A 26,576-nucleotide genomic window follows, 5' to 3' on the forward strand; every position below is an offset into this window, starting at 1 on the left:
TGTCCAGTCAATTCTAGCCAACTCCTCTCTCATGCCTCTGTAATTTCCATTACTCCACTGTAATACTGATACATCTGATGTTAGCTTCTCATTCTCAAATTTCAGGGTGAAGTTGATCATATTATCTTTTACCTGAAGCTCTCTAATCAATTCTGGTTCATTGCACAACACCCAATCCAGAATAGCTGATGCCCTCATGGGCTCAACCATGAACTGCTTTGAAAGTTATCTCATTGGCACTCTAGAAGTGTTCCCCCTTGGAATCCCGCACCAACCTGATTTTCCCAATCTACCCTTGTAATGAAATCCCCCATGACCATTGTAACATGGTCATGACGAAGGGTCTGGGCCTGAAACGTCGACAGTGTTTCTCCCTATAGATGCTGCCTAGCCTGCTGTGTTCTACCAGCATTTTGTGTGTGTTGTTGTTTGAATTTCCAGCATCTGCAGATTTCCTCGTGTTTGACCATTGTAACATTGTCCTTTTGGCATGTATTTTCTATCTCCTGTTCTAATTTGTAGACCACATTCTTACTACCATTTGGGGGTCCATATATAAGTCCTATAAGGGTTTTTTTTTTACCCTTGCAGCTCCTTAGCTCTATTCACAATGATTCAACACCTTTTGATCCTTGGAGCAATGGAGGTTGAGAGGTGACCTGACAGAGATGTACAAAATGATGAGGGGCATTGATCATGTGGATGGCCAGAGGCTTTTTCCCAGGGCTGAAAAGGCTAACACGGGGGGGGGGGGGGGGCATAGGTACTGAGGGGATGTCAACAGTAAGTTTTTCACACAGAGAGTGGTGGGTGCGTGGAATGCACTGCCGGTGGCGGTGGTGGAAACGGATACAACGGGGTCTTTTAAGAGCCTCTTAGATAGGTACATGGAGCTTAGAAAAATGGAGGGCTATGTGCTAGGGAAATGCTAGGCAGTCTCTAGAGTAGGTTACATGGTCGGTACAACATTGTGGGCTGAGGGACCTGTAATGTCCTGGAAATTTCTATATTCTATGACCCTATGTCACCTCTTTCTAATGATTTAATTTTTTTTACCAACAGAGCCACACCATCCCCCTTTGTCTTCCTGCCTATATTTTTGATACAATATGTACCTCTGGATATTAAGCTCCCAGCTATAATGTTCTTTCAGCCATGATTTAGTGTTGCCGACATCATACTCACCAATCTGTAACTATGCTACAACTATATCGACCTCATTACATATGCTGCGCGCATTCAAATGTAACATTTTAGTCCTGTATTAACCCTTTCGATTTTGTCCGCCTTTTACGTTCCAACTTATCCTGTTGACTGCAATTTTGCTCTCTTTATCAGCCTGTCCTTGCTATGAGTCTTACTACACATTGCCTCTGTTTGTAACCCAACAACCTTATCTTCAGCACTATCACTCCAGTTCCTATTCTCCTGCCAAATAAGTTTAAACCCACCTGAACAACTCCAGCCAACCTGCTAGTGAGAATATTGGACCCTCCCCCACACCCCTTCCCCGACCCCTGGTTCAGGTGTGACTCATCCCTATTGTATAGGTCATACCTTCCCCAGATGAGACACCAATGATCCATAAATCTAAACCCCTCCCCCTGCACCAGTTCTTCAGCCACGCAGCCATCCAGAGATTACTTCTTTACTACCCTGGAGACCTGAAAGAAATTAACAAGATTATGAGAGCCATATCGAAAAGGAATAATCCTTATCTTCTTACCAAGGTTAAAATGTCAAATGCTAGATGGTACACATTTAATCTGAAAGAGTGTAAGATTAAAAGAGATGTAGGCAAGTTCTTTTGATGGAGCTAGTGATGGGTGACTGGAATGTGCTGCCAGGAAGGGAAATATAATAGTTATGTTTAAGATACTCTTAGTTAACTACATGGGTATGCAGTTAAAAGAAAAATATAGATGTTGTCTAGGCAGAGGGCTTAGTTTGGCATTTTATTAATTCATGAAGACGTTATAGACCAAAGGTCCTCTTCCTTTGCCATACTGTTCTATGTTCTCACATTTTCTCATTAACCACATTTTCATCAACTCCGCCCTGGCCAGGTTCAACACTGTCATAGCAAAGACAGTCTTTGGCTGATGATGTTTAAAAACAATAACATTATATCTATAAAGAATGTCATAATGTGCAGGAATCACATCCTCATTTATACGTCAGAGACATAAGACCATGGACCAATGCCGTTAAGCAAGGGGGTTGGGAACCCCTGGTTTAGAGAAATACGTGCCAAAACACAGGGAAACTAGTTCATATGGACATCTTGGTTGGGATGTATCAGTTGGATCTAAGGGTCTGTTTCCTTGGATCCAACTCAAACTCTGTGACTCTGAGACGTGATACAAGTTTAAGATAATGAGAAGCATAGATATGGTAGACAGTCCATATCTTTCTTCCAGTGTCAAAACCATAGAGCATAAATTTTAAGTGAGAGGGGTAAGTTCATAGGAAATGTGTGGGGGGGGGGGTGGAACTTTGAATTGCACAATGCAATTACTGGAAGATTTACAGAATTTCTGACAGATTTTAAGAACTGTCTAGACTTAAATTGCCAAGAGGTAACTGCTGAAAGATGGGATTGGTAAGGATGGGTACTTGGGCAAATAGCCTGTTTCCATTCTCAATGACTCACTATGATCAGGGTCCATGATAGTTTAATACAGTCTCACAGGCCCTCCTTTTCTTTTTAAGTACTCTCTTTTGTATGCCATTGTGGAGTCTTTCACCCCAATATTGAGTACAGGAGCTGGGAGGTCACATTACAAGTGTACAAGATGTTTTGAGACCATACTTGGAAAAACTATGTGCAATTCTAGTTGCCTGGATATAGGAAAGATTTCATTAAGCTAGAAAGGGTGCAACAATATGATGTTGTAGCTATTAGTGAAACATGGTTGCAGGGGGGGTGCTATTGGCAACTGAATATTCCTGAATTTTGTTGCTTCAGGTGTGATAGAATTGGAGGGGCAAGAGGGGGAGGTGTTGCATTGCTTATCAGAGAAAATATTACAGTGGTGCTCTGGCAGGATAGATTAGAGGGCTTGTCTATTTGGGTGGAATTGAGGAATGGGAAGGGTGTAGTAACACTTATAGGGGTGTATTATAGACCACCTAATGGGGAGCGAGAATTGGAGGAGCAAATTTGTAAAGAGATAGCAGATATTTGTAGTAAGCACAAGGTTGTGATTGTGGGAGATTTTAATTTTACACACATAGACCTTGGACCTTGACGGAGGTTAGTGTAGGAGTAGCAGGGGCTCTGACAGAAATATTTCAAATGTCATTAGAAATGGGGATGGTGCCGGAAGATTGGCGTGTTGCTGATGTGGTTCCATTTGTTTAAAAAGAGTTCTAAGAGTAAATCTAGCAATTATAGGCCTGTCAGTTTGACATCAGTGGTGGGTAAATTAATGGAAAGTATTCTTAGAGATGGTATATATAATTATCTGGATAGACAGGGTCTGATTACGAACAGTCAACATGGATTTGTGCGTGGAAGGTCATGTTTGACAAATCTTATTGAATTTTTTGAAGAGGTTACGAGGTTACGTAGGGACAGAAATATGGGCAGAGGGGGTGGGGTGGCCCTGTTGGTGAGGAATGAGATTCAGTCCTTTGCAAGGGGGGCATAGGATCAGGAGAAGTAGAGACTGTGTGGATAGAACTGAGGAACAGTAAGGGCAAAAAGACCCTAATGGGTGTTGTCTACAGGCCCCCAAACAGTAGCATGGATATTGGGTGCAAGTTGAATAGGGAGTTAAAATTGGCATGTGGCAAAGGTAATGTCGCAGTAGTTATGGGGGATTTCAACATGCAGGTGAACTGGGAGAATCAGGTTGGTGCTGGACCCCAGGATAGGGAGTTTGTAGAGTGCCTACTGGATGCATTTTTGGAACAGCTTGTACGAGAGCCGACCAGGGACAAGGCTATTCTGGATTTAGTCTTGTGTAATGAACAGGATTTGATAAGTGATCTTGAAGTAAAGGAGCCATTAGGAGGTAGTGACCATAATATGATAAGTTTTTATCTGCAATTTGAGAAGGATAAGGGCAGATCGGAGGTGTCAGTGTTGCAGTTGAACAAAGGAGACTATGGAGCCATGAGGGAGGAGCTGGCCAGAGTTAACTGGACGGATATCCTAGCAGAAAAGACAGTGGAACAGCAATGGCAGGTATTCTTGGGAATAATGCACATGGTGCAAAATCAGTTCATCCCCCGGAGAAGGAAGGATTCAAAGGGGGGAAAGGGGCCACAGTGGTTGACAAAGGAAGTCAGAGATTGCATAGCATTAAAAAAAAGGAAGTATGACAGAGCTAAGGTGAGTGGGAGGACAGATGATTGGGAAGTTTTAAAGGAACAACAGAACTTAACTAAAAAGGCAATACGGGGAGAAAAAATGAGGTACGAACGCAAGCTAGCCAGGAATATAAAGGAAGATAGCAAAAGGTTTTTTAGGTATGTGAAGAGAAAGAAGATAGTTAAGAACAATGTTGGGCCCTTGAAGAATGAATTGGGTGAAATTGTTATGGGAAACAGAGAAATGGCAGAAGAATTTAATAAGTACTTTAGATCTGTCTTCACTAGGGAGACAAGCAATCTCCCAGATGTATGGATGGGTCAAGGACATAGGGTAACTGAGGAAATGAAACAGATAGACATTAGGAAGGAAACGGTGATGAGTAGACTGATGGGACTGAAGGCTAACAAATCCCCAGGTCCAGATGGTCTGCATCCTAGGGTACTAAAGGAGGTGGCTCTGGAAATTGCGGATGCATTGGTAATCATTTTCCAATGTTCCTTAGATTCAGGATCAGTTCCTGAGGATTGGAGAATGGCTAATGTTATCCCACTTTTTAAGAAAGGAGGGGGGGAGAAAACAGAGAACTATTGACCTGTCAGGCTAACATCAGTAGTAGGGAAGATGCTAGAGTCCATTATTAAAGATGAAATAGTGGCATATCTAGATAGCAGTGATAGGATTGGGCCGAGCCAGCATGGATTTACCAAGGGAAAATCATGCTTGACTAATCTGTTGGAGTCTTTCGAGGATGTAACCAGGAAGTTAGACAAGGGAGATCCAGTGGATGTAGTGTACCTCGATTTTCAGAAGGCATTTGATAAGGTCCCACATAGGAGATTGGTGGGTAAAATCAGAGCTCATGGCATTGGGGGGAAGATATTGACATGCATAGAAAACTGGTTGGCAGATAGAAAGCAAAGGGTAACGGTGAATGGATGTTTCTCAGAATGGCAGGTGGTGACTAGTGGGGTGCCACAGGGCTCGGTATTGGGACCACAGCTGTTTACGATTTACATCAACGATTTAGATGAAGGCATTGAAAATAACATCAGCAAGTTTGCTGATGATACTAAGCTGGGTGGCAGTGTGACATGTGATGAGGATGTTAGGGGAATTCAGGGTGACTTGGATAGGCTGGGTGAGTGGGCAGATACTTGGCAGATGACGTTTAATGTGAATAAGTGTGAGGTTATCCACTTTGGGAGTAAGAACAGGAAGGCAGATTATTATCTGAATGGTGTAGAGTTAGATAAGGGAGAAATACAAAGAGATCTAGGAGTCCTTGTTCATCAGTCACTGAAGGTGAATGAGCAAGTGCAGCAGGCAGTGAAGAAGGCTAATGGAATGTTGGCCTTTATTACAAAGGGAATTGAGTACAAGAGCAAGGAAATCCTTTTGCATTTGTACAGGGCCCTGGTGAGACCACACCTGGAGTATTGTGTACAGTTTTGGTCTCCAGGGTTAAGGAAGGACATCCTGGCTGTAGAGGAAGTGCAGCGTAGATTCACGAGGTTAATTCCTGGGATGTCTGGACTGTCTTACGCAGAGAGGTTAGAGAGACTGGGCTTGCACATGCTGGAATTAAGGAGATTGAGAGGGCATCTGATTGCAACATATAAGATTATTAAGGGATTGGACAAGATAGAGGCAGGAAATATGTTCCAGATGCTGGGAGAGTCCAGTACCAGAGGGCATGGTTTAAGAATAAGTGGTAGGTCATTTAGGACAGAGTTAAGGAAAAACTTCTTCTCCCAGAGAGTTGTGGGGGTGTGGAATGCACTGCCTCAGAAGGCAATGGAGGCCAATTCTCTGGATGCTTTCAAGAAGGAGCTAGATAGGTATCTTATGGATAGGGGAATCAAGGGATATGGGGACAAGGCAGGAACCGGGTATTGATAGTAGATGATCAGCCATGATCTCAGAATGGCAGTGCAGGCTTGAAGGGCCGAATGGTCTACTTCTGCACCTATTGTCTGTTGTCTATTGTCAAACCCCTCTCATCCATATACCTGTCCAAGTTTTTCTTAAATGTCAAAAGTGAGCCCGCATTCACCACTTCATCTGGCAGCTCATTCCACACTCCCACTACTCTCTGCATAAAGAAGCCCCCCCTAATATTCCCTTTAAACTTTTCCCCCTTCACCCTTAACCCATGACCTCTGGTTTTTTTCTCCCCTAGCCTCAGTGGTTAGGGGAGCCTCAGTATTTGGGAAAGTGTTGGAGTCCTTTATTAAGGATGAAGTTTCAGGGTACTTGAAGACTAATGATAAAATAAATCAAAGTCAGCATGGTTTCTGTAAAGGGAAATCTTGCCTGATAAATCTGTTAGAGTTCTTCGGGGAAGTAACAATCAGGGTGGATAAAAGAGAGGCAGTGGATGTCATTTACTTGGATTTTCAGAAGGCATTTGAAAAGGTGCCACACATGAGGCTGCTTAACAAGATAAAATTCTATGGTGTTACTGGAAAGATACTGGAATGGATAGAGGAATGGCTGACAGGCATGGAGCATGAGTGGGAATAAAAAGGGGCCTTTTCTGGTGGGCTGCCAGTGACTACTGGTGTTCCTCAGGGATCAGTATTGGGATCGCTACTTTTCATATTGTTTGTCAATGATTTAGATAATGGAATTGATGGCTTTGTGGCAAAGTTTGCGGATGATACGAACATAAGTGCAGAGGTAGGTAGTGCTGAGGCCTCACTTTGAGTATTGTCAACAGTTTTATCTCAGAAAGGATGTGTTGTTATTGGAGATAGTCCAGAGAAGGTTCACGAGGATGATTCTGGGATTGAAGGAATTAACATATAAGGAGTGTTTGGCAGCTTTGGGCCTGTGCTCACTAGAATTTAGAAGAATGTGTTGGGATCTCATTGAAACCAACCAAAGTTCAAAGGACTAGATAAGGTGAATATAGAGATGACATTTCCTCTGGTGGGGGTATCCAGAACTAAATGGCACAATCTCAAATTTGAGAGTCAACCTTTTAGAACAGGAAAAAGGCGATTTATTTATTTATTTATTTATTAAGCCAATGAGTGATGTATCTGTGGAATGCTCTGCCACAGACTGTGGTGGAGGCCACATGCATGGGCATATTTAAAGTGGAAGTTGATAGTTTCCAGATTGGTCAGGACATCAAGGGATATGATGAGAGGGCAGTTGTATGGGGTTAAATGGAATCCAGGAACAACCATGATGAAATGACAGAGCAGACTTGATGGGCTGAATGGCCTAATTCTGTTCCTGTTTCATATGGTTTTATGCTCTAAATGTACACATTAAAGCAAACATGATCAGATGAACAGAAAATTGAGTGAAGGTCTGAAAATGCAAAGCAGTGGGATGAAGCATGTTTCTTTGGAGAGAATCAAGATGTTGCTTCAGATTGGCCTACAGATGTACACTGGTCAGATGATGCAATGTTGGGGCAGGTGCATGACATATTCCTATTTTTGGCAGGAAGCTGATAAAGCAGCTGATTTAACATAGAAACATAGAAAACATACAGCACAATACAGGCCCTTCAGCCCACAAAGCTGTGCCGAACATTACCCTACCTTAGAAATTACTAGGCTTTACCCATAGCCTTCTATTTTTCTAAGTTCCATGTACCCATCCAGGAGTCTCTTAAAAGTCCCTATCGATTCTGCTTCCACCGCCGCCGCCGGCAACCCACTTCATGCACTCACCACTCTCTGCGTAAAATAACTTACTCCTGATATCTCCTCTGTACCTACTTCTAAGCACCTTAAAACTATGCCCTCTTGTGCTAGCTATTTCAGCCCTAGGGGAAAGCCTCTGACTATCCACAAGATCAATACCTCTCATTATCTTGTACACCTCTATCAAGTCACCTCACATCCTATATCGCTCCAAGGAGAAAAGGCCAAGTTCACTCAACCTATTCTCATAAGGCAACATCCTTGTAAATCTCCTCTGCACCCTTTCTATAGTTTCCACATCCTTCCTATAGTGAGCAAACAGAATTGAGCACAGTACTCCAAGTGGGGTCTGACCACGATTGATGAAAGCCAATGCACCATATGCCTTCTTAACCACAGAGTCAACCTACATAGCAGCTTTGAATGTCCTATGGAGTCGGTCTCCAAGATCCCTCTGATCCTGCACACTGCCAAGAGTCTTACCATTAATGCTATATTCTGCCATCATATTTGACCTACCAAAATGAACCACCTCACACTTATCTGGGTTGAACTCCATCTGCCACTTCTCAGCCCAGTTTTGCATCCTATCAGTATGCTGTTGTAACCTCTGACAGCCCTCCACACTATCCACAACACTCCCAACCTTTGTATTTTCAACAAATTTATTAACCCATCTCTCCACTTCCTCATCCTGGTCATTTATAAAAAAAATCATAAAGAGTAGGGGTCCCTGGACAGATCCCTGAGGCATACCACTGGTCACCGGCCTCCATGCAGAATATGACCCATCTACAATCATTCTTTGCCTTATCTGGGCAAGCCAGTTCTGGATCCCACAAAGCAATGCCCCCTTGGATCCCATGCCTCCTTACTTTCTCAATAACCTTGCATGGGGTACCTTATCAAATGCCTTGCTAAAATCCATATACACTACATCTACTGCTCTTCCTTCATCAATGTGCTTAGTCACATCCTCAAAAAATTCAATCCCACCATAAGGCACGACCTACCTTTGATAAAGCCCTGCTGACTATTCCTAATCATATTATACCTCTCCAAATGTTCATAAATCCTGCCTCTCAGGATCTTCTCCATGAACTTACCAACCACTGAAGTAAGACTCATTGGCCTATAATTTCCTGGGCTATCTCTACTCCCTTTCTTGAATAAGGGAAAAACATCCACAACTCTCCAATCCTCCAGAACCTCTCCTGTCCCTATTGATGATGCAAAGATCATCATCAGAGGCTCAGCAATCTCCTCCCTCACTTCGCACAGTAGCCTGGGGTACATCCCATCCGGTCCTGGTGACTTATCCAACGATGCTTTCCAAAAGCTCTAGCACATCCACTTTCTTAATATCTACATTCTCAAGCTTTTCAGTTCACTGCAAGTCATCCCTACAATCGTCAAGATCCTTTTCTATAGTGATACTGAAGCAAGGTATTCATTAAGTACCACCGCTATTTCCTCCGGTTCCATATGAACTTATCCACTGTCACACTCGGTTGGTCCTATTCTCTCACGCCTTCTCCTCTTGCTCTTCACATACTTGTAGAATGCCTTGGGGTTTTCCTTAATCCTGTCCGCCAAGGCCTTCCCATGGCCCCTTCTGGCTCTCCTAATTTCATCTTTAAGCTCCTTCTGCAAACCTTATAATCTTCTAGATTCATATCATTATCTAGTTATTTGAACCTTTCGTAAGCTCTTCTTCTTGACTGGATTTACAACAGCCTTTGTTCACCAAGGATCTTGTACCCTATCATCCTTTCCCTGTCTCATTGCCTTATTTACTCAGAACCCCACTGAAATGTCCCCTGAACATTTGTCATATTTCTTTGGTACATCTGTTTTCAATTTATGCTTCCAAGTTCCGGCCTGATAGCCTCCTAGTTCCCCTTACTCCAATTAAACATTTCCCTAACATGTCTGTTCCTATCCCTCTCCAATGCTATAGTAAAGGAGATAGAATTGTGATCACTATCTCCAAAATGCTCTTCCACTGAGGGACCTGAGGGAAAGTATTCTTAGAGATAGTATTTATAATTATCTGGATAGACAGGATCTGATTAGGAGTAGCCAGCATGGATTTGTGCGTGGACGGTCATGTTTGACAAACCTTATTGAATTTTTTGAAGTAGTTACAAGGAATGTTGACGAGGGTAAGGCAGTGGATGTAGTCTATATGGACTTCAGCAAGGCCTTTGACAAAGTTCCACATGGAAGGTTAGTTAAGAAGGTTCAGTCGTTAGGTATTAATGCTGGAGTAATAAAATGGATTCAACAGTGGCTAGATGGGAGATGCCAGAGAGTAGTGGTGGATAATTGTTTATCGGGATGGAGGCCGGTGACTAGCGGGGTGCCTCAGGGATCTGTTTTGGGCCCAATGTTGTTTGTAATATACATAAATGATCTGGATGATGGGGTGGTAAATTGGATTAGTAAGTATGCTGATGATACTAAGGTAGGAGGTGTTGTGGATAATGAGGTGGGTTTTCAAAGCTTGCAGGGAGATTTATGCCGGTTAGAAGAATGGGCTGAACGTTGGCAGATGGAGTTTAATGCTGAGAAGTGTGAGGTTCTACATTTTGGCAGGAATAATCCAAATAGAACATACAGGGTAAATGGTAGGGCATTGAGGAATGCAGTGGAACAGAGAGATCTAGGAATAACAGTGCGTAGTTCCCTGAAGGTGGAGTCTCATGTAGATAGGGTGGTGAAGAAGGCTTTTGGAACGCTGGCCTTTATAAATCAGAGCATTGAGTACAGAAGTTGGGATGTAATGTTAAAATTGTACAAGGCATTGGTAAGGCCAAATTTGGAATATTGTGTACAGTTCTGGTCACCGAATTATAGGAAAGATATCAATAAATTAGAGAGAGTGCAGAGACGATTTACTAGGATGTTACCTGGGTTTCAGCACTTAAGTTACAGAGAAAGGTTGAACAAGTTAGGTCTCTATTCATTGGAGCGTAGAAGGTTGAGGGGGGATTTGATCGAGGTATTTAAAATGTTGAGAGGGTTAGATAGAGTTGACGTGAATAGGCTGTTTCCATTGAGAGTAGGGGAGATTCAAACGAGAGGACATGATTTGGGAGTTAGGGGGCAAAAGTTTAAGGGAAACACGAGGGGGTATTTCTTTACTCAGAGAGTGATAGCTGTGTGGAATGAGCTTCCTGTAGAAGTAGTAGAGGCCAGTTCAGTTGTATCATTTAAGGTAAAATTGGATAGGTATATGGACAGGAAAGGAGTGGAGGGTTATGGGCTGAGTGCGGGTAGGTGGGACTAAGTGAGATTAAGAGTTCGGCATGGACTAGGAGGGCCGGAATGGCCTGTTTCCGTGCTGTGATAGTTATATGTTATATGGACCTGACACCTGATCAGGTTCATTTCCCAATACCAGATCAAGTACAGCCTCTCCTCTGTAGGCTTATCTACATATTGCATTAAGAAACCTTCCTGAACACACCTAACAAACTCCACCCCATCTAAACCCCTCACTCTAGGGAGCTGCCAATCAATATTAGGGAGATTAAAATCTCCCACCACAACAACCCTGTTATTATTACACCTTTCCAGAATTTTTCTCCCTATCTGCTCCTCGATGTCCCTGTTACTATTGGGTGGTCTATATAAAACAATCGGTAGAGTTATTGATCCTTTCCTATTCCTAGCTTCCACCCACAGAGACTCTATAGACAACCCCTCTCTGACGTCCTCCTTTTCTGCAGCCGTGATCAACAGTGCCACACCCCCACCTCTTTTGCCCCCCTCCCTATTCTTTCTGAAACATGTAAAACTGGCACTTGAAGCAGCCATTCCTGCCCCTGCACCATCCAAGTCTCTGTAATGGCCACAACATCATAGCTCCAAGTGCTGATCCATGCTCTAAGCTCATCTGCTTTATTCATGATACTCCTCGAATTAAAGTAGACATATCTCAAACCATCAGACCGAGCATGTCCCTTCTCTATCTCCTGACTATCCTCCCTTTTGCACTGTCTCCAAACTTTCTCTATTTGTGAGCCAACCTCCCTTTCCTCCGTCATTTCAGTTCGGTTCCTACCCCCCAGCATTTCTAGTTTAAACTCTTCCCAATAGCCTTAGCAAACCTTCCTGCCAGGATATTGGTCCCCCTGGGATTCATGTGCAACCTGTCCTTTTTGTACAGGTCACACAGAAGAGGTCCCAATGATCCAGAAATCTGAATCCCTGCCCGCTGCTCCAAACCCTCAGCCACTCATTTATCCTCCACCTCATTTTATTCCTATACTCACTGTCATATGGTAGGCAGAAATCCTGAGATTACTACCTTTGAGGTCCTGCTTCTCAACTTCTTTCCTAACTCCCTGTAATCTTTTTTCAGGATCTCATCCCTTTTCCTACCTATGTCATTGCTACCAATATGTACCACGACCTCTGGCTGTTCTCCTTCCTACTTCAAGATATTGTGGATGTGATCAGAAACATGCCAGACCCTGCACCTGGGAGACAAACTACCATCTGCGTTTCATGCTTGCATCCTCAGAATCGCCTGTCTGACCCTTAACTATAGAGTTCCCTATCACTGCTACCATCCTCTTCCTTTCCCTACCCTTCTGTGATACCTAAATTAATTGTCTGTTAGTTGTAGAGGAGAATTTTGTGAGGCAGAGATAGATGGGTCTTTTGTTCTTTACAATGTTGTCTCCCTTTGATCAACATAGTTTACATTCTGCTAATTGATATACAAAAATAACAGGGATACTGAGGACAAGATAGGAGTTAAGTTTGTTGTGGGGTATGTGTCCTCATTTAATCACTGAGCACCCTAATTTAAAATATAACAGGACAATAAACAGGTAAGAGTCACACATGAATATCTGTGTTTTGATCAAGACACAAAAGACTGCAGATGCTGGAATTTGGAGAAAGACGCAAAGCTTTAGTTGGATTCAGTGGGTAAGAATCTCAACCTGAAACATTAACTGTCTATATCCTTCCCTAGATGCTGCTTTTACTCGTGAGTTCTCCAGTACTTTGTGTGTTGCTCTATATTGTAGAAAATTATAACCTGGTGTTGAATCATTTCACTATATACTGACAATAAATATTTATAATTAAAATTAGTACTCTTATTTTTTAAGCATGAGTTATTTGATTAAATATTAATGTTTTGATGTTATATTGTCATGAATATCCTAACTTATACTACTTGAAAATAAGCCCAATAATATCCTTGCAGTGTATAATGCTCCAGAGATTGAAATCAAGGCCATTTGAAACATGTCCAGTTACATTACTCTAATGTGTGGAGATGCACAATTCCATTATTATATTCGAAATTTGTGTTGATCAGATAAATGTAGTGATTAAGAAGAAACTGAATTTAGGAGATTATAATTTTCCCTTGAATAGTAATCCAGCAGTAATACTAGGTGCCAATTTCGCATTGTTGTAGATTGAATACATAGATACTCCAGTGTAAGACTTGAATGCTTCATCTAAAATGGAAATAGAAACATAGAAAACCTACAGCACAATACAGGCCCTTTGGTCCACAATGCTGTGTCAAACATGTATTTACTTAGAAATTACCTAGGGTTACCCATAGCCCTCTATTTTTCTTAGTTCCATGTACCTATCCAGGAGTCCCTTAATAGACCCTATTGTATCTGCCTTTACCAACATTGTCGGCAGCCCATTCCACACACTCACCACTCTCTGTGTAAAAAAAAAACAAACAAAAAACAATAACTTAACCCTGACACCTCCTCTGTACCTACTTCCAAGCACCTTAAAACTGTGCCATCTCATGGAAACCATTATAACACTGGGAAAAAGCCTCTGACTATCCACGCGATCAATGCCTCTCAATGGATATGATTAAATATTCCCGTTACAGCCCGATACAGCTAAAAAGCACAACTGCTTCCAAGGTCAGTACGGCCAACAAAGATGTCTTAATGTGTTTAAATGAACTATCGCTGCTTAAAACTGATCAAAACAACTCCGATTGTGTAAGTGTGGGTGTAGATCACAGTTACAAGTGCGTTTAAGGAAACGGGATTTTAAACTTCCTGTACCGACTATCTTGCTGGCGAATGTACAGTTTCTGGTGAATAAAGTTGAGGATCTCAGAGCTAGGGTGCTGAATCAGAGAGACATTAGGACCGTGCGTGTCCTTTGTTCTCGGAATCCTGGTTAACCCCTTCTGTACCGGGTGCAGTGATTCAGATCGACAGATTTTCTATACACCGTCATGATAGATCTGTTCAGTCTTTCAGAAGCAGAGGTGGAGGAGTATGCCTCATGATCAACTCTTCTTGGTGCACAAATAGATCAGTGCTGTCCCTATTCTGCTCACCAGACCTGGAATGTGTAGTAGTAGGCCTCCGTTAGTCTCGATAGAACATGAATTTGTGCCTTGGAAAGTTTCCAGGGCGCAAGCCTGGGCAGAGTTTTCTTTAATGGAAGACCGGCAATTGCCCAAGCTGCAAGTTTCCCCTCTCCATGGCAACGATGTTGTCCAAGGGAAGGGCATTAGGACCCATACAGCTTGGCAGCAGTGTCATCGCAGAGAATGTGTGGTTAAATGCCTTGCTCAAGGACACACATGTGGCCTCAGCCAAGGCTCAAACTAGCGACCTTCAGATCACTAGATGAACGCCTTAACCACTTGGCCATGTGCCAACACAGACCTGGACTATCTAGCAGTATAGAGCCATCCTTTTTATCTACCACGGGTGTTCTCTGGGGTCATTTTGGTAGCAGTTTACATTGCACCTCAGGCCAGTGTCAAGCAGCTTTAGATGATCTGAGTAATGGGATTAACTTGCACAAAACAGTGCACCCTAACGCCTTCACCATCATTTTGGGAGATTTTAACCAGGCCAGTCTGAAAAAATCACTAAGCAATTACCATCAACAGATTACTTGCAATACCAGAGGAAACAACACACTGGACCACTGTTACACCACCATCAAGAATGCCTACCGTGCTATTCCACGCCCTCACTTCGGGAAGTCTGATAAGCTGGCTGTACTTCGAAACCCTGAGTATAGGCAGAATCTGAAGACTGCAGCACCAGCAGTGAGGACCAAGAAGGTATGGACAAGGGGAGTACAGGAGCACCTACAGGACTGCTTGGAATCAGTGTAGTGGACGGTATTAAGGAATTCATCTTCGAACCTGGATGAGTATGCTGCAGTTGTTACCAACTTCATTAAAACCTGTGTGGATGAGTGTGCTCACAAAGATTTACTGTACATTCCCAAACCAACAGCCGTGGATGAACCAGGAGGTATGTAGTCTGCTACAGGCTAGATCTGTGGCATTCAAGTCTGACAACCCAGGCCTGTACCAGAAAACCAGGTATGATTTGCGGTGGGATATTTCAAGGGTGAAGAGACAATTTTGAATGAGGTTGGAGGCAATATCTGATGCACAGCAATTCTGGCAGGGTCTGCAAAATATTACTTCCTACAAAGCGAAACCCAATAGCATGAATGGCAGCGATGCTTCACTACCACATGAACTCAATGTCTTCTGTGCACACTTTGAAAGGGTGAACACAACTACAGCTGTGAGATCCCTGCTGCACCTGATGACCCTGTGATCTCCATCTCAGAGGCCGATGTTAGGCTGTCTTTAAAGAGAGTGAACCCTCGTAAGGCAGAAGGTCCTGATGGAGTACCTGGTAAGGCTCAGAAAACCTGTGCCAACCTACTGGCAGGAGAATTCAAGGACATTTTCAACCTCTCACTCTATGGGCAGAAGTTCCTACTTGTTTCAAAAAGGCAACAATGATACCAGTACCTAAGAAGAATAATGTGGGCTGCCTTAATGACTATCGACCAGCAGCGCTCATATCTACAGTGATGAAATGCTTTGAAAGGTTGGTCATGACTAGAGTGAACTCCTGCCTCAACCCATTGCAATTTGCCTATTGCCACAATAGGTCAATGGCAGACGCAATCTGAATGGCTCTTCACACGGCTTTAGACTACCTGGATGACACAAACACCTACATCAGGATGCTGTTCAGTGACTATAGCTCAGCATTTAATACCATGATTCCCATAATCCTGATTGAGAAGTTGCAGAACCTGGGCCTCTGTATCTTCCTTTGCAATTGGATGCTTGACTTCCTAACCGGAAGACCACAAACTGTGCTGATTTGTGATAACATATCCTCCTCACTGACGATCAACACTAGCATACCTCAAGGGTGTGTGCTTAGCCCATTGAAGGCTAGATCTGTGGCATTATATATGCATGACTGTATACTCTATATACACATGACTGTGTGGCTAGGCATACCTCAAATACCATCTAAAAATTTGCTGACAATACAACCATTGTTGGTAGAATCTCAGGTGGTGACGAGAGGGTGTACAGGAGTGAGATATGCCAACTAGTGGAATGGTGCTGCAGCAACAACCTGGTACTCAATGTCAGTAAGACAAAAGAGCTGATTGTGGACTTCAGGAAGGGTAAGACAAAGGAACACATACCAATCCTCATAGAAGGATCAGAAGTGGAGAGAGTGAGCACTTTCAAGTTCCTGGGTGTCAAGATCTCTGAGGATCTAACCTGGTCCCAACATAAAGATGTAGTTATATAGAAGGCAAGACAGCAGCTATACTTTATCAGGAGTTTGAAGAGATTGGGCATGTCAACAAGTACACTCAAAAACTTCTATAGACGTACCGTGGAGAGCATTCTGACAGGCTGCATCACTGTCTGTTATGGAGGGGCTACTGCACAGGACCGAAATAAGCTGCAGAAGGTTGTAAATCTAGTCAGCTCCATTTTGGGTATTAGCCTACAAAGTACCCAGGACATCTTTAGGGAGCAGTGTCTCAGAAAGGCAGTCTACATTATTAAGGACCTCCAGCACCCAGGACATGTCCTTTTCTCGCTGTTGCCATCAGGTAGGAGGTACAGAAGCCTGAAGGCACACACTCAGCGATTCAGGAGCAGCTTCTTCCCCTCTGAAATCCGATTCCTAAATGAACATTAGATCTTTGGACACTACCTCATTATTTTTAATATACTGTGTTTCTGTGTTTGCTCATTTAAAAACATCTATCCAATATATGTAATTGATTTATTTGTTTATTATTAATTTAATTTTGTTAATCTGCTAGATTATGTATTGCATTGAACTGCTGCTGCTAAGTTAACAAATTTCACGTCACATGCTGGTGATATAAACCTGATACTGACATTCTGACCTTCATCATCTTATACACCACTATCAGGTCACCTCTCATCCTCCATTGCTCCAAGGAGAAAAGGTCGAGTTCACTCAAGTAATTCTCATAAGGCATGCTCCCCAATTCAGGCAACATCCTTGTGAGTCTTCTCTGCACCCTTTCTATGGTTTCCACATCCTTCCTGTAGTGAGGTGACCAGAACTGAGCACAGTACTCCAAGTGGGGTCTTACCAGGGTCCTATACAGCTGTAACATTACCTCTTGGCTCTTAAATTCAATCTCACAGTATGTCTTCTTAACCACAGAGTCAACCTGCGCAGCAGCTTTGAATGTTTAATGTATTCGGACCCCAAGATCCCTCTGATCCTCCACACTGCCAAGAGTCTTACCCTTAATACTGTATTCTGCCATCATATTTGACCTACCAAAATGAACCACCTCACACTTATCTGGGTTGAACTCCATTTGCCACTTCTCAGCCCAGTTTTGCACCCTATCAATGTCCCATTGTAAACTCTGACAGCCCTCCACACTATTCACAACACCCCCAACCTTTATGTCATCAGCAAATTTACTAACCCACCCCTCCACTTCCTCATCCAGGTCATTTATAAAAATCATGAAGAGTAGGGGTCCCAGAACGGATCCCTGAGGCACACCACTGGTCACCAACCTCCATGCAGAATATGACCCGTCTACAACCACTCTTTGCCTTCTGTGGACAAGCCAGTTCTGGATCTACAAAGCAATGTCCCCTTGGATCTGATGCCTCCTTACTTTCTCAATAAGCCTTGCATGGGGTACCTTATCAAATGCCTTGCTGAAATCCATATACACTACATCTATTGCTCTACCTTCATAAATGTGTATAGTCACATCCTCAAAAAATTCAATCAGGCTCGTAAGGCATGACCTGCTGTTGACAAAGCCATGCTGACTTTTCCTAATCAGATTATACCTCTCCAAATGTTCATAAATCCTGCCTCTCAGGATCTCCTCCATCAACTTACCAACCACTGAAGTAAGACTCACTGGTCTATAATTTCCTGGGCTATCTCTACTCCCTTTCTTGAATAAGGGAACAACATCCGCAACCGTCCAATCCTCTGGAACCTCTCCCGTCCCTATTGATGATGCAAAGATTATCACCAGAGGCTCAGCAGTCTCCTCCTTTGCCTCCCACAGTAGCCTAGTGTACATCTCGTCCGGTCCTGGTGACTTATCCAACTTGATGCTTTCGAAAATCTTCAGCACATATTCTTCCTTAATATCTACATGATCAAATTTTTAAGTCCGCTGTAAGTCATCCCTACAATCTCCAAGATCCCTTTCCGTAGTGGATACTGAAGCAAAGCATTCATTAAGTACCTTTGCTATCTCCCCCGGTTCCATACACACTTTTCCGCTGTCACACTTGATTGGTCCTATTCTCTCACAACTTCTCCTCTTGCTCTTCACATACTTAGAACCATAGAACACTACAGCACAGTACAGGCCCTTCAGCCCTCCATGTTGTGCCGACCCATATACTCCTTAAAAAAAAGTACTAAACCCACACTACCCCATAACTTTCCATTTTTCTTTCATCCATGTGCCTGTCCAAGAGGTTCTTAATACCCCTAATATTTTAGCATCCACCCCCATCGCTGGCAAGTCATTCCAGGCACTCACAACCCTCTGTGGAAAAAAAAACCAAACAAACCAAAAAAAAAAACAACAAAAAAAAACTTGCCCCTGATGTCTCCCCTAAACTTCCCTCCCTTAATCTTGTACATATGCCCTCTGGTGTTTGCTATTGGTGCCCTGGGAAACAGGTACTGACTATCCATCCTATCTATGCTTCTCATAATCTTGTAGACCTCTATCAAGTCCCCTCTCATTCTTCTATGCTCCAAAGAGAAAAGTCCCAGCTCTGCTAACCTTGCTTCATATGACTTGTTCTCCAATCCAGGCAACATCCTGGTAAACCTCCTCTGCACCCTCTCCATAGCTTCCACATCCTTACTATAATGAGGTGACCAGAATTGAACACAATACTCTAAGTGTGGTCCCACCAGAGATTTGTAGAGTTGCAAAATGACCTCTCTACTCTTGAACTCAATCCCCCTGTTAATGAAGCCTAGCATCCCATAGGCCTTCTTAAGTACCCTATCAACCTGTGCAGTGACCTTGAGGGATGTATGGATTTGAACCCCAAGGTCCCTTTGTTCGTCCACACTGTTAAGTAACTGACCATTAATCCTGTACTCAGTCTTCTGGTTTGTCCTTCCAAAATGCATCACCTCACATTTGTCCAGATTGAACTCCATCTGCCATTTTCCTGCCCAACTCTGCAGCCTGTCTATATCCTCTTGTAACCTTCGACCACCTACAGCTCCATCCACAAATCCTCCAATCTTCGTGTCATCCGCAAACTTACTCACCCATCCTTGCACCTCTATATCCAGGTCATTTATAAAAAATCACAAATAGCAGGGGTCCCAGGACAGATCCCTGCGCCACTCCACTAGTCACCGACCTCCAGGCAGAATACTTTCATTCCGCAACTACCCTCTGCTTTCTTCCTTTAAGCCAATATTTTATCCAAACAGCCAAAGTTCCACTTATCCCATGCCTCATGACTTTCTGGATGAGTCTCTCATGTCAAATGCTTTGCTGAAGTCCATGTAGACCACATTCACTGCCCTACCCTCACCAAATTCTTTTGTTACCTCTTCAAAAATCTCAATCAGGCTTGTTAGGCATGATCTTCCCTTCACAAAGCCATGTTTACTATTCATGAGTAGACTGTACTTCTCCAAATGCTCATAGATCCTATCCTTAAGAATCCTTTCCAGTTGTTTGCATACCACTGATGTAAGACTCACTGGTCTATAGTTCCCAGGTTTCTCCCTTTTACCTTTTTTAAACAAGGCAACTACATTTGCCATTCTCCAGTCCTCCGGCACTTCCCCTGCAGCCAAAGAGAATTCTAAGATCATGGCTAATGCTCCTGCGATCTCTGCTCTCAATTCCCACAACAACCTGGGATGTATCATATCCGGCTCTGGGGATTTATCAATCTTAATGTTTTTAAGAAGATCTAGCAATTCTTCTTCCTTAATCTCCACATTGTCCAGCACACAGGCCCGCTCTATTTCGACCTCATCCTGATCAAGATCCTTTTCACTTGTGAGTACTGAACTAAAGTATTCATTTAGGACCTCCCCGTCCTCCTCCGCCTCCAGGCACATGGTGCCCTCTTTATCCTTTAGCTGACCCACCTTCGTTCTCGTCATCCTCATATTCTTTACATATGCATAGAACGCCTTGGGGTTCTCCTTAATCCTACATGCCAAGGCCTTCTCATGCCCCCTTCGAGCTCTCCTAAGTCCTTTCTTTAGCTCCTTCTTGGCTACCCTATATTTCTCATACTTCCTGCTTCTTATATCTAACATATGCTTCCTTTTTCCTCTTGATGAGTTGCCTCACATGTTTTGTCAGCCATGGTTCCCTTTTCCTACCATTTTTTCCTTGCCTCAGTGGAACAAAGCTATCCTGAACCCAGCTCAAGTGGTCCCTAAACTTCTCCCACATTACTTCTGTGCTTTCCCCTTTGAACATGTTTCCAGTTTACTCTCGCTAGTTCCTGCCTCATCCCTTCAAAGTTAGCCCTTCTCCAGTTAAGCACTTTACCATTTCGTCTGATTTTATCCCTTTCCATTGCTATGCTGAAGCTAAGGGAGTTGTGGTCACTCTCACCAAAAGGCTCCCCCACCAAGAGGTCTGTCACCTGACCAGGTTCATTACCCAGAACTAGATCCAGTGTAGCCTCTCCTCTCGTCAGCCAGCCCACTAACTGTGTCAGGAATCTTTCTTGAACATACCTGACAAATTCAGCCCCACCTATCCCCCTTGCACTCAGGAGGTGCCAGTCAATATGAGGGAAGTTGAAATCACCCATAACTACTACCCTGCATTTCCTGCTCCATTCTAAAATCTGCCTGCTTATCTGCTCCTCGGTGTCCCAAGGGCTATTTGTGGACCTATAGACTACTCCCAGCACAGTGATTGATCCCTTCCTATTTCTGACTTCCACCCAGACTGACTCCGTGGACTCTGACTCTGCAGCGTCCTCCCTTTCTATAGCCGTGATACTATCCCTGACCAACAATGCCACTCCCCCCCTTTTCTACCTCCCATCCTATTCCTTTTAAAACTCCTGAACCCCGGGACCTGCATCATCCAATCCTGCCCTTCCTCCAACCAAGATTCAGTAATAGCCACAACATCGTAGTTCCACGTACTAATCCATGCTCTAAGTTCATCCTCCTTGTTCCTAATACTCCTAGCATTGAAATAGACACATTTCAACCCCTTTAACTGGCTATAATCATGTTCTGTCCCCTGCCTGTCCTTCCTCGTCAACTCAGAACTCTTAGCATCATGCCCTTGTCCTTCTACCTTAATCCCTGCACTCACATTCTGATTCCCACCCCCCGCCAAACTAGTTTAAACCCTCCCCAACAGCTCTATCAAACCTGCCCACCAGGATATTGGTCCCCCTGGGATTCAAGTGCAACCCGTCCTTTTTGTACAGGTCACACCCGCCCCAAAAGAGGTCCCAATGATCCAGAAGTCTGAATCCCTGCCCCCTGCTCCAATCCGTCAGCCATGCATTTATCCTCCACCTCATTCTATTCGTATTCTCACTGTCGCGTGGCACAGGCAGTAATCCCGAGATTACTACCTTTGAGGTCCTGCGTTTCAACTTCCTTCCTGACTCCCTGTAGTCTTCTTTCAGGACCTCTTCCCTTTTCCCACCTATGTCATTGGTACCAATATGTACCACGACCTCTGGCTGTTCTCCCTTCCACCGCAGGATATCTTGGATGCCTTAAGAAACATCCCGGACCCTGGCACCTGGGAGGCAAACTACCATCCGAGTTTCTTTCCTGCGTCCACAGAATCGCCTGACTGAACCCCTGACCCTATCACTACTGCCTTCCTCTTCCTTTCCCTACCCTTCTAAGCCACAGGGCCAGACTCTGTGCCAGAGGCACGGCCACTGTCGCTTCCCCCAGGTAGGCTGTCCCTCCCCCCCCCAACAGTACTCAAACAGGAGTACTTATTGTCAAGGGGTACAGCCACAGAGGTACTCCCTAGTACCTGACTCTTCCCCTTCCCTCTCCTGACTGTGATCCATTTCTCTGTCCCCTGTGGCCCCGGAGTGACCACCTCCTATTTACTTGTTGAATCCCTTGGGATTTTCCTTAATCCTGTCCCCCAAGGCCTTCCCATGGCCCTTTCTGGCTCTCCTAAATTCATCCTTAAACTCATTCCTACTAGCTTTATAATCTTCCGGATCTCTATCATTACCTAGTTTTTTGAACCTTTCGTAAGCTCTTCTTTTCTTCTTGACTAGATTTACAACAGCCTTTGTACACCACGGTTCCTGTACTTTACCATCCTTTCTCTGTCTCATTGGAACGTATCTATGCAGAACTCCACACAAATATCCCCTGAACATTTGCCACATTTCTTCTGTACATTTCCCTGAGAACATCTGTTTCCAATTTCCAATTTGTCTGTTCCTATTCCTCTCCAATGGAGATAGAATTGCGATCACTATCTCCAAAATGCTCTCCCACTGAGAGACCAGACACCTGACTAGGTCATTTCCCAATTCCTCTCTTCTTGTAGGCTTATCTACATATTGAGTCAAGAACCCTTCCTGAAAACACCTTACCAACTCCACCCCATCTAAACCCCTCACTCTAGGGTGATGCCAATCGATATTTGGGAAATTAAGATCTCCCACCTCAAAAACCCTGTTATTATTACACCTTTTCAGGATCCGTCTCCCTATCTGCTCCTCAATATCCCTGTTACTATTGGGTGGTCTATAAAAAAACACCCAGTCAAGTTACTGAACCCTTCCTGTTTGTAACTTCCACTCACAGAGTCTCCTTAGACAATCCCTCTGTGTCTTCCTCCTTTTCTGCAGCTGTGACACTATCTCTGATCAACAGTGCCAATTCAGTTTTTTATGTACCAAAATAATCTGTTATCTGTCTAAATGTTCAGATTTTCTGTAATTTAAGTGTTTATAAAAATAAGGATAACTGGATTTTTATTTTCAGAATTTGTACAGTACTTGCTTCAAATGCTTAAAATGCAAGGATTGTGTTGCAACAGTCCTGCACAAGTCAGTGGAAATCAAAATCTGGCTGTTTACACTGCTTAATTTAATAAATTAAAATTTTAAAAATGCATTTTCTTTTACTGTTTTTTAAGTGTTGAAGTATTTGTTTCTTATTTTTACATAATATTTTTCTGGTTTTGGATTATGTTTGTTCCCTGCACTAGAGAAACAATATTCTCCATTTCCCCCCCCCCCCAAAAAATCTCAAAAATATGAACCATTGTCAGGTCAGGTGTCATAAGTCAGGTCCCATCTATAGATAGAAAAATAGTCTGTGTTACAGTGTACATGCCCATCCAGCAGTGAAGAAAAAGTTATCCAGGCAAATTCTTTAAATGTGCTTCCTCTTCCTTTTAAATGTGCTGAAAATAACTGTGTTTACAACCCTTAGTTCTACTGATCAAACACCCTGTGGGTAATAAAAACTTTTCCTTGTCTATTTCCTAAAATTTTAAAGAATTACTTTAAGTCAATGTCTCTGTTCATTGATCTGGCAGTTGAGGAAATATAGAATGACACACTGAGAACTTAATCTAAAAGCACTAGAAACACCCAAGGGATGAGTTGGCTACACATTATTGGAATATTTAGATTAAGAGCTCTAACAACAGATAAACACCTATTTCAAAGATAAAAGTAAATTTATCATCAGTGTATGTATATGTTACCATATATACTTTAGATTGATTTTGTTGCAGGCATTTACAGGAAAAATATAAGATGATTGAATTATGGAATAGTTGGACAAAGACTGGCATATAATCAAAGTGCCAAAAAAGACAAACTGTAAATAAATTTTAAAAATGGAGAACATGAGTTGTAAAGGGTCCTCGAAAGTAAATCTGCAGGTCGTAGAGCCAGTTCAGAGTGGTGGTGAATTAAGTTGTTATTATGTTTTATAACTTGAAAACATAAAAACTTATTGAAAGGAAAACAAGGGAGCCAGGGATACAAGTCTAACTTTGTTTTTACTTTCAATTAGTTTTTGTGTTTGGATTGAAAAAAAAATAACAATGCTGGCAAGGTATTTTTAAAATGAACCTGGACTTCCGGTAAGATGGCAATTGTTTAGCTGCTCCGAACTTTTGTTCCGTTAATGTCGCTATCTTTGCACTAAATGTCTCCATTTTTTAAACCTTAGTTAGGAATTTTTTCGGTATCTCTTACTTGCCTGTGAACATATCTAACTTACAATGTCTAGCAAGAGTTCTAAATCCGGGAGAAAAGAAGTTATGGCTCCCTCAGACGAGACCCTGGTTGCGCTCGGAAAGCTCCGAGACGAAATTTTAAAGGAATCTAAAACCGCTTTCAAACAGTTGGAAGACAAACTGGATCGGATCAACGATAAAGTGGACAAGCATGCTGAACACTTATCTCGCATCGATTTGACTTCTGAAGATTTAGAAAGTCGTGTTCGATACTTGGAGACTCTCTGTTCCAGCTTAGAGGGAAAATGTAACAAACTCCTTTCCAAAATGGTGGATCTCGAAAATCGCAGCAGACGCTGCAATCTTAGAATTCTTGGATTGCCAGAGGCGACCGAACAGGGATCAACCGTGAAGTTTTTCGCCGAGTTTCTCTGTGAGATATTCGGGAAAGATTTGCTTCCGAACCCGCCCGAGCTCGAACGGGCACACAGAGTTTACGTTCCCCCCGGAATTCTGGGCTCCCGTCCGCGACCAGTAATCTTGTGTTTCCATCAATACCAGGTAAAACACAGTCTGATTGTGGAGGCACGTCGCAGGGGGTCTCTTCCTTTCCAGGATACAACCATTCGCTTTGTGGAAGATTTTGCACCCCAGACCTTAAAGATGCGTGCTGAGTTTAAAGGCGTAATGAAAGTGCTTTTTGATCGTGGTTTTAAACCCTCTCTTCGCAATCCTGCTGATCTACAAATCAAGCTTAATACCGGAAAATACAAGTGGTTCAAATCAGTGAAGGAAGCTGAAGCATTTGTGGCAAGTCTTCCGGCTATCCAGTCATCTTTGGAATCTGATCGTACCTCCTAAAATGGTGGATAAGTACTCCTCGTAGTAAAATTACTTTTTCTGGACTCAGACTTCACTTGAATCACTCAGACATTATTCATTGAAACTCTAAGGGCTGTTGACAATCTCTCCCGGGATTTGGTGTGTGTGTAATCTATTTTTACTCTTGTATAACCATATCTACAGAGTTTTACAACTGACTCTAACTTGTTTTGGAGGTTCGAAGTCTTTAGTGAAGGCCTCCCTGTTTGCTGGTTCACAGTTTAATTGCTGATTTATTTTTCCTTTTTTTAATATTTATTTATTTGATCTTTTTTTTCCTTTCTTCACCCCTTTTTTCTAATCTCTGAATTTTTTTCTCTCCTCTCTATAAATGGTTGATAAATACTCGTCCTGAATTTATAATTTTCTTACTTTATTCTTCCATAATTTTTCGCGGGTAGGTTTGTTTTGGTTTTCTTTTGATTTTCTCTGTATTAAGTTTTATATTTCTGCAGAAGGTGTTCTAATCTGTAGTTTATGTTTTCTAGTGCATAAACTAGTTACTATTTGCTATAGTATTTATACGGAACTGTTGTCAATGACACAGATCTGGAAGTTGTATTTGGGTTAATTTTTTAGTTAGAGCTAGCTACTTGTTTTGGTAGCCGTCTAGTTTTGGGTTGTGTGGGTGGGGTGGATTTTCCAGTTCCAACATCACTCACTGTATTTATTGTTTCTCTTTATTGCTCAGGACATGTATATGTTTTGATTTTACGAATCTATGGTTACATCTCTGCTCCCAGACTACTAGTGTACTGCTTGACTTTTTATATGCCTGCTGCCTTTTATGCATTAGTAATTGATAATGGCTAGTGCACTTAAATTCGTGAGCTGGAATGTAAAGGGATTGAATCACCCTGTTAAAAGGAGGAAGATATTCTCACATATCAAACAACTCAAAGCTGACATTGCTTTCCTTCAAGAAACTCATATTCGTTGTTTTGATAACTCCCGGCTTCTGTCAAAGTGGGCGGGTCAGCATTTTCATTCATCCTTTGCCGCTAAAGCTAGGGGAGTCTCCATTCTTATTAACTCAAATATTCCTTTTGAACTCCATAATAAAATATCTGATACAAATGGCCGTTTTATTATTGTTTCTGGTAAACTATATAACACTAAAGTTGCACTAGCAAACCTGTATGCCCCCGACTTTGATGATGTTAACTTTTTTGAAC

General features: G+C 42.7%; 1 protein-coding gene across 20 annotated transcripts in view; it reads left to right on the plus strand.

Moving 5' to 3' along the window:
- The window catches only part of ank2b (ankyrin 2b, neuronal), an 874,534-nt gene that overhangs the window by 23,736 nt on the left and 824,222 nt on the right, over window positions 1–26,576 (plus strand). The gene's annotated exons all lie outside the window — the stretch shown is intronic.

This window comes from Hemitrygon akajei, chromosome 13 (assembly GCF_048418815.1).
Source record: "Hemitrygon akajei chromosome 13, sHemAka1.3, whole genome shotgun sequence".
Lineage (NCBI taxonomy): Eukaryota > Metazoa > Chordata > Chondrichthyes > Myliobatiformes > Dasyatidae > Hemitrygon > Hemitrygon akajei.